Genomic DNA, 8,927 nt, shown 5'->3' with positions numbered 1-8,927 from the left:
ATATAGTTAAATGGCTCATTAAATTACAAGACTTTTCATTTATAGACAATATTAGACAAACGATTATAAAAAATAAATATTGAAACGTGAGCTTAAAATAACAATTGCCTTTATTCAAAAGTTCGATCGTAATCCCTTTTATATTTGCATTCTCATATTATTATTTAGGTTTTATTTATTATGGTTTAATTGTTTGTATTTTACAAAAAACATATAAATACTGTTCAACGATTTTTCATTAGCAAAACAAATACAAATATTTCTCAGATGTCTTTTTTCCCTAGCAATGATCGGTATTATTACTTGTAAGCGGGTATTTTATCAAAGAATATAACGATTTTCAATGTTGATCAAATTAATTTCTTTTTCAATATAAAGTCCTATAATGAATGTTTTATCAGAGTGTGTATATCAATATTTTTATAGATTCTTATCGACTGTAGCAAGGTAACTTTAGGACTGGCAGTAAATTAACCTTATTAATCCTTAAGATATATTATTAGTTTTAAAAAAAATGACAGGTTATATGGCTCTTAGTATAACGGTTGTTTGGAAATATATCCGAGCCGCCAGGCGAGGTTTATATCGCAAACAACCGTTTGTATACGGTCATATAACCTGTCAAGAATATTTATAACGAATTTATATTAAAGCCTACTCCTTTTAAAGAGAAAAAACGATAGCAGCCGTGTATAGTATTAGTTATAAAGACGTTTGACTGGTTATATGACCCAATATAAACGGTTGTTTGTAAATATACCCCGAGCCGCTAGGCGAGGGATATTGCAAACAACCATTTATATACGGCCATATAACCTGTCGGGAATATTTATTACGAATTTATAATACTGCAAACTTCTTTTTAAGAGAAAAAGCAAGAATTCTTTATAAATGGACAGCGGTCGTATAGATAAAACTATATAAAAGTCACGATTATCGAGTGAAAAGCAACGTTACAATCGTGCAGTATTATAAAATGTCTTAAGATTAGTATCAATGCCAGAGGTTGCCGAAAAACTTGACGTATGCGACCTTTTTAATGACTTTGTATCATAAATGCAGAATGCGTTATCTGGAATGCAGTACTATTAGTTTCCCGCTCATTGATTGGCTCATTTTTCTGGTGTTTACTTAATGTGACGAGAGAAAAGGGATAACGATAGAAAGTGATATTCAGGTGCTCGTTAATTGGTTATTTTTTTCTTGGTTTCATATTTTAACAACAGGGAACGTGTTTTTTTTTTTTTTTTTTTTTTTTTTTGTTTTTTTTTTTTTTTTTTTTGTTTTTTTTTTTTTTTTTGCTTATGTTTGACTTAAGTACTGTATATCTATAACATGTTAATCCATGTAGCGTAAAATTATCATTCGTTAATTGGTCTTTTGCTATTATAGCGGAATTTTATTGTGTATTAGGCAAATACTTGGAAGACGACTGCATGTGTGTCGATAAAAAGATTTTTGCGATGCACTTATTAACGTACTGAAATTTCCCATCTTCAAACATTTTTTGCCAGGGGTGTTGGTGATGGTAGTTTTCACTCCGGATCACGACAATAAGTCACACTGAATTCAATAGAGCACAGTTCAGCCACCGCATTGTTCCTTGCAAGCTGTCAATCAGATACCAGTACTAGTTTCTTTCACTTCCGCAAGTTACTCATAACTTTCGTACATGCAAAAGCAGATCTAAGTAAGTGTGAATGGCCGTTGAAAGGATTTCATAATCAATTACAACGTAAGTGACCTGCACCGTCCGGGAATTGAACCCTGGTCGCCTGATTCTCAGTCCAACGGTCAACGTATTGAGTTAACCGGGCGGCAACTTTTGCTACAGTAACATATTGAAAACTGTTAAGCATAATTTAATAGGACTTATTTAAACTTGCACGATCTTTGTATATGCTATGTTCAATACATATTTAAAGCCAACAATACGGGTTACCGAGCCCATGTTCGAGTTATCTCTCTTCGATACTATGGCTCATAAACCATAAACGTTACCAGTGGATATAGATATACATGGAATATTTAGAATAGGCTGTCCATTATGAATGTATAACGTGTAACCTATAAAATGTGTCACGGAAGGACTGAAATAAGAAAAACACTAATTATAAGTCCCGATAAACATTTTGGGGAACAAATAATTTGTTCTCAATTTCGTGGTGCAGATGCAAACCTTCGGTCTCGCGAGATATCGTGAGATCTCTTTTTTCACACACTGCGAGTAGCAAATTACATCGCATTAGTAATACTTCTGAACAAAATAATTTTCCTTTTATAATATAACTGTAAATTCTAAGACAAAGAGAAGTCCAATTAACATTTATTAGTTATTTAAAAAAAATATAACAGTCAAAATATAATATTGATGAATAACGGATGAATACATCATGTTTGCAAAAGAGCCCAGTAGCATTGGTTCCAATTTCAAATATACAGCTAAGATGGGAACCAACGGGGAGAAAAAAGTTCGACCCTTTCGTATATGGTACCTTATATGAATTTTCTGTCCGCTGAATTGTATCGGCGCTTCGATAACATTTATAGGTGTATAGTCAAAATAATTAAGTAAAAATAATTGCATTTTAACCTTTGCCTATAATAATGTATTCACTAATGGTTTTGGGTATGGGGGTATTCGGTATTTGTAGATAATGCCAAGAACCTCTCTTGAAAAGGTAAGTTTTACTCAATTAAATCCGCATTGTAAATATTTATGCAATTCTTAGCCTTCCATTATACTCATCGAAAGATGTACGATTGAAATATCATGATAAAAATGTTTACTAAGAGAGGCAACCCTTACAAAAATAAAAAATTTAGACTCTAAAGAGTTACGCGCTCCAATCTTTTAGCCGTTTTAGCATCAAGGGAAATTACTGTTGTGACCAGTTGTAAGAACACACTTAATCCAATAAAGGTCTTTCACTCTTTTTTCTACAGTTAAAACTAGCAAAATGATAACAACGCTAGCATCCAAATTTCTTGAACATAAATTGTACTTTTTAGTACCCTATGAAAGAAACTGTGGTCTTTTTGTTCCTCTTTAATTATTGTAAAAAATAACAATTTGAATGCTCGCTGAAGGGATGTTTAATGAAGATATGACAAAATCTATATTTTCCTTTTTATCCCCACCTTTTTGTAAGTATCTATTTGTTTGCGTATTTGCGTATTTGTTTATAGTTCATTAACTAGTAAATCATGTGTACATATTAAAGGGAGACACAGGCAAAATTATTAATTCTTCGTTTTGAACTTTTCATTCATTATTCTGAAAATGTCGTTAAAATGAATACACTGGGCAGTCACAGAAACAAAACTTTTCTCCTTATAAAGAATAAAATGGTTGTTTACTAACATGAAGATTAGAGCGCTAAATTTCCAAATAGTTGTCACAGTGAACAGAACATGTCAAATGAATTACTAAGACTCGTATTAGTAATACAATATCCACAATATCTGTTATTGTAACTTCCAGGGTTTGTTCAAGTCAAATAGTGGGAATAACCCCTAAAATGACGGCAAGGGGGGGGGGGGGTAATATAATTGCCACGTGAAAAGCATCTATTGATATTTAGGTTCGCACTCATCCAGTTAGATAGGTCCCATGAACATCTAAATTCTAATCCCTCTTTACGGATCAGGGGAGCTAACTGCTGCGGGAAGTTTATCAAACGCCTCACAGTGATAACCTCCCTTGGCAGAATTTGTACTGATAAGGAGATGTTGCTGCGATTGGCAGTTATATATTATTGCATCGGTACATCTCGGCTATTATCAATTAGATCCGAAGACTGACGGAAAGGGCCGAAAAGTTGCGATTGATATTCTTGATGGTGTTATAATATCTCCAATATAACTAACGAACTCGCTTCTGAATACTTCTATATAACAGCATTCAAGGAACTGAGTACTTTACACAATATTTTGTTGCACGAATACTGTAGTTGGTGGGGCTACTGAAAATGACGGCATATGTGAAGGCGGTATCATCTTTGAAAAACAGTTAATGTTTATAAATATAAAACGCGGGTTAATTTACTCCTCATCTGGATATTAAGATTTTTTTTTACCTATGCGAGTTATATTTTTATTACTTAGTCAATTTTTTTTGTTATGTCTATTTTTTTAAACCTTCATTCTCCCTTTGCCACCTTGAAGGAAATATAACAACAAAATGCGTTCTGCTCCTAATTTCTTTATTATAAAATTCTTGTAATACAATTGCGTGGCAGTACAGACCTTTTTCCGTTGTTTTCAAATACAATAATACACGAGTATCCATGTTGATTCTATGATATAAAATTTATTGTTTATTTAATTACATAAATCACGCACAGAAACAATACTGTAAGACGAGTTTGAAATAAAGAAAAAACTAGTAACAAAATTCCACGAAAAAAACAACAACATAATTATGTGGAATCACTTTTCATCTAAAAACAAATTAAGAATTTTATAAAGGTATAATACAGGTTGAAGTTAAATAATTAAAATCAGGATATGTGAAAAAAATCTTACACGGTACATGTCAAGATCTGACAGTATACCTTTAAAAACAGAATTGATCACTTTGAAAGACAAACAGTAAAATGAATATATGCTATATTCAAAAATTATATAATTTAATGTGGTATTAAAATAGTATATACATGCACTTAGCTGTAAATTTACATATTGCACTGTAAGTGTATGTCAAAAATGACATTGACATGTTATACATATCGTATGATATAATACATTATGTATAAATATATTCGAGTTTAAGTTAGCGTCTCCACAATACCGGTGTATATATTTTACAAGAAGTATTTTCAGGTAAAATATCACTCACCTGAAAAAAAGTTTTAAAAAAAACCTTGATAAGCATCTATCCCTCTTTAAGATACGTTCTTATGATGTTTTATATACTGTTGAGTACAATAGTGAATTCTATTAAACGAGTTCACAACTGTCAAACCTATATTGGACAAGGCGCTGTCCGAGTCCGATATAGGTTTTTGAATTGTCTACGAGTCCAATAGAACAGTATGTTCTCTGCTATGTATAATGATACTTATTTCACATTTTTTTAGACATTTGGTAAGGATTTGATATGATTTTTTGGATTGTAAACTTGAAACGAGGCTATATTTGGTACGATATGCATTTGATATGGATTTTTGAAAGTAAATGTAAACGAAGCTATATGGGATATGATATGCATTTGATATGGATTTTTGAACTCTTAAAATGAATAAGAGGCTAAATTGATAAAATTTGTTCCAAGAATATGAGATTATTTTACATTATTGAGTACAATACTGCATTATATTGGACGAGTACACAGCTCTAAAACCCATAATGACCGAGGCGCTGTCCGAGTCGGATAAAAGTTTTGAAGCTGCGTACGTGTCCAATATAATCAGTATTGGTCATAGCCATGTTTATTGACCTCATAATTAACACTATCGTCTTTTGTTGTTTTTTTTTACATTTACGTCAATCACAATAAGGATTGTATATGTATTTTTGACTCTTACAAATCATAAGGAGGCACGATGATGTGCGATATGGATTTGATATGAACATTTTGGACTTGAAATTAGAACGCGGCTATATATTGTGTGATATGGATTTGGACTGTTGATATGATTGTAACCAATAATCATCCCTACTGGAACATCACGTGGTACAAATGCTGAAAGAGCATTGATAATATTTTATAAGGTGTGAAATGGTGCTTTCTTTGAAAATCTGGTGGTTTAAACGCTGAAGGTTTATTTATATTCTATAAGGTGTGAAATAATATCAGGTTATTTTACTTTATTAAGTAATACTACATATTTTCACGATTTAACACCTGTCAAATTCATACTGGACGAGGCGAGAAGTAAGTCTGACAAAAGGCTAGATCAGAAAATGATTTTTATTGGAACGGCGACTGATTTAAACGCTGAAAGCTCATTGGATTTAGTTTACATATTTAAGGTGTGAAGTCAAAGCTAATATTGCACTTTATACCTCTCGATACTCATTCACTATGCTGCACAGCAAGAAAGTGATAGAAATGGCAAGTAAATAAGGATTAAAGACAAAAATCGCATCAAAAACTTTCAAATTGCAGTAAAATTATCATTATTTTTTCTTAATGTAAACAGTCAACAGGTGGTGAGAAAATTGCAAGATATATCAATACACCGGTACCGTGGAGCCACCGGTAGTAAGGGGTTCGAGTATAACCCATATTGCACTGTCCGGCTAGTGAATGAAGAACAATTTATTTCAAATCATGCAAAAAAAAATCTTACATAAAGAATAATATATTTATCAAATAAACTTTTAAGTAAACAATAAACAAAACAATCTGAATTGTTTTTTTAACTTTCAAATTCGACAAATGTATGATTTGCAAAGCATAACTTATAAGATTGCGCTGATATAACTTAATTATAATATAATAGTTTAATGATAACCAGGAAACTTTATTGATCATCAAAATAAATATACATGTATAACAAAATGTAGAAATAAGTTAATGAACTTAAATTACAGTTGTATATTATACCTATAGTAAATAAAAAATAAATCTACGTTTCTAACGGACACATTGTTGTTGTTTTGTATAATCCAACTACAATTGATGATCAGATCACCATCATTTGTGAGTTGTTGTTGTTGTTATTGTTGTTGGAATCTCGTGCATGTTAAGTTTTGCAAGCATTTGCAATTCAAATGTTCTCTGATACTGCCATTTTGGTATCTGGCCTCGCAATATTTAGAAAGACTTTATAACATAACCTAAAATACCGTCATACACATTGAGTCATAAATATAGAAAGCCGCACTTTTGTAAAAACATACTTAGTTTGTATATATACAATGTACACTTAACACTTTACCTGCCGAAATTCCTTCAGTAGACTTGCCCAGCAATCATCTTTTCTTTTGGAACTGTCCATTATCATTTTTTGGGGATATTTTGATGAAACGTTTGCCAACGCTATAGAGCCTGGTCAGAAGACACGTGTGTTCAGGCTGGCCTGGCTCTATACTGGTGTCTTAGACCATTCAGTCTGGCCTGGCTTTATACTTGTGGCTTAAGCCATTCAGGCTGGCCAAGCTGTATAGAGCCTGGTCAGACGTGCCGGGTGTTCAGACTGGCTCTGTACTGTTGGCTTCCGCTATACAGGCTGGCCTAGTTTTATACTGGTGCCTTAAGCTGAATTCAGGCTGGCCTGGTTTAATACTGGTGGCTTAAGCTGAGTTCAGACTGGCCTAGCTCTATACTTGTGGTTTAAGCTGAGTTCAGGCTGGTCTCGTTCTATACTTGTGACTGAGGTTGTTCAGGCTGGCCTGGCTCTATACTGGTGGCTAAGGCTGATCACTTTGAGATTTCAGCAGGTAAAGGGTTAATTCTTTTATATCAAACAAATGCATTTATACAACTCTTGTATAAAAAATCATCACATTCGAACCTTTTTTTTTTTGCTATTCATTGTACCGAGAATAAAATAAAGTTAATTTCAAAAATGAAATATTTTGTGTAAGGAACAGTTCGTTCCTAAAAATCTAATAATTAAAAACATTTCTAAAACTATTTTTGTCTGATAAAAGGTATCCTTTTTTCCTTATTTTAACAAAGTCACTTTCGCGTTTCAGCTAACAATCTAAAATAATGTTATGAAATAACTATAATCAAAGTTAAATCTTATTGCAATTTTTTACAGATAAAAATTATAACGTCAGATTAGCTAAAAAAAAAGCCAGTGTCTAAAGATATCTAATGAGTTCAATGAGAGGAAATATTTTTACATCTTCATTATAATTTTAAAAAAGGAAATTACCTTAGTATTACAAAAAAAGCGGTTGAAAAAAGTATAGATTTTGGTAAAAGTAAATATAAAATATAAAAACTTTAGTTGCAAAAGCGGGCACGTAATTTTCGATATTCATTTATTATTTTTTAAGTTTTTTTTTCAATATCGTACAAAAAACAAAAAAAATTTGTAAATTGTCGATAAAAGCGAAATAGCGCATGCGCGAATTATCGTATTTTTAAAAATAAGATATAGTTAAACTTTAAATTTTTAAAAATTGTTCAGGAGGTTTTTTCATTCTATATTCATAAACAAACAAGTGTTTGTTCAATGACAGTAAAACTTTTTTTTTAAACGGGAAAAAATAAATTTTTACAACTTTTTTAAGAAATCCAATTTTAATTTTAAAAAAAAAAAAAAAAATTTTTTTGCATTAGAAGTTTTGTTTTTAAAAAAAGAAAAAAAATTTTTAAAAAAAGGGAAAAACCTTGTGGTTCTTTTCGATTTTTTAAAATTTTAAAAAAAAAATAAAAAAACCTACAAAGGTTTTTGAACCAAAATTTTTAATATTTTAAATTCTTTAATAAAAAACGATTTTTTTATTTTGGGGGAAAAAAATTTAAAAGGGAAAAGGTTAAACCCCCAAAAGTTTAAAAGAAAATAATGGTTTTTTTTAATTTTTTTTAAAAAATTTTTTAAAAAAAAAAGGGGGAAAAAATTATTTCAGTTTAAAAAAAATTTTTCCCTTTTTAATTTGAAATTTTTTTGCCTTTTTGTTTTTTTTTTGGTTTTTTTGGGATTTCGTTTTTCCCCAATATTAAAAAACTAACTTTCATACAAAAATTTTTAAAACTTCCCGAAAAAGTTTTCAACAAAAAAATTTCACAAAAAAAAAAAAATTTTTTTTAAAAAAATGGGGTTCCCCAAAAAATGTTGGGGGTTTGGAACTGGATAACCGCCTGCCATTCCGAAAATTTCAAAATTTGCTGTTTTCTATAGTTTTTCCATGGTTTTTTTGGGGAAAATGGGGTTTTACGCCCGGGGGCATGGCGGCCCACCCCGGGCCCCAAACCAAAATTTGGGTTTTTTCGGGGCCCGGGTCTATTCTTTTTAAAAAAAAAC

The sequence above is a fragment of the Ruditapes philippinarum genome, unplaced genomic scaffold (assembly GCF_026571515.1).
Source record: "Ruditapes philippinarum isolate M1 unplaced genomic scaffold, ASM2657151v2 ctg2708_1_1_1_1, whole genome shotgun sequence".
In the NCBI taxonomy this organism is placed as follows: Eukaryota; Metazoa; Mollusca; class Bivalvia; order Venerida; family Veneridae; genus Ruditapes; species Ruditapes philippinarum.
Note: the sequence above shows the minus strand (reverse complement) of the source record.